Source organism: Penaeus monodon, chromosome 15, assembly GCF_015228065.2.
Source record: "Penaeus monodon isolate SGIC_2016 chromosome 15, NSTDA_Pmon_1, whole genome shotgun sequence".
Lineage (NCBI taxonomy): Eukaryota > Metazoa > Arthropoda > Malacostraca > Decapoda > Penaeidae > Penaeus > Penaeus monodon.
In genome coordinates this window covers 20,843,023-20,844,060 of record NC_051400.1, presented here as the reverse complement: position 1 = coordinate 20,844,060, position 1,038 = coordinate 20,843,023, and the positions used below count along the sequence as shown (strand labels likewise).

The 1,038-nt window shown below is 30.1% G+C and overlaps 1 protein-coding gene across 1 annotated transcript in view; it reads right to left on the bottom strand.

Moving 5' to 3' along the window:
- Positions 1 to 212: 212 nt before the first annotated feature.
- Positions 213 to 1,038, bottom strand: part of LOC119581808 (transmembrane channel-like protein 7) — a gene marked incomplete at its 5' end in the record, with an annotated part of 86,652 nt that continues 85,826 nt past the window's right edge. The window contains 1 exon segment of the mRNA XM_037929941.1: positions 213 to 819.

Here is a 1,038-nt window from a genome sequence, read left to right as displayed (position 1 = left end):
ATTGTGATCCTGGTGTGCTGTCCACCCAGTAGTCTACATCCTGGTAAACCAAACTGACCATAACTAAATTTTAAAAATTAAATAACTCACATTTAAAATATCAGCTTCTCAAAGGATATGTATGAGGTTTAATCTTTTAACATGCCTATACCACTAAAATTGATTTATAGTGAACCTTGAATTTTTAGACACATTTCAGTAAATGAACATAATTACAATATCTATCACTTTATTTCATAAACAAACTAGAAGAAAAGTTTAACAGTTAAAATCAACTAGAGAATATGTACTTGAACTAAAGACTACATTTATGCTTCATATATTTAAACCATTACAGATATCTTTACATGAAAAATATACATTTTTAAATTTCATTAAAGTATTACTTGAAATATCCTATTTGCATTTATATATACTAAATGACAATCAACTACAGACAAAAATAACAAAACAATCTGTCTAATACATAATGCACCAATATTATTTATATAGGTCAGTGACTGCCAATGATATACATATTTCATACTAATGCACACATACTTCATATGATTTTATTCTACATTAGAAAAACAAGAAAAAAAGATAAATCAATAAATGACAAATTTTTCAACAAAAATACCTTCATACAATATTTACACATTCTTGATTAAAAAGTAAAATATATGTAACACCTTAGTCTACAGCCTGTCTAAAGTTAATCATTGACCTAGGCATCAAATCTAATACAAAGTGGTATGTGGTATATTGCATAATATCTGCTGGAGTAGAAATCAGCTGTTACACATCTTGACTCCTACAGCAGTGACTCTCCAAGTGACTCTGTTGGTGAAAAAAAGTAAATTAATGACGTGACCAATATCGGTGACTGGGAACAAACCAACCATGGTTTTCTACTCTTATTTGTTTAACACATTACAGACTAGCATTGCAGGATGTAAGACTGCCTTATTATGCAAAGAATAAAAACATCCTCTCCTGTGGGGTAAAATACTGCCTTCTTCCTGACAAACCTCTGGGCACACCATCTCTCTAATGGTT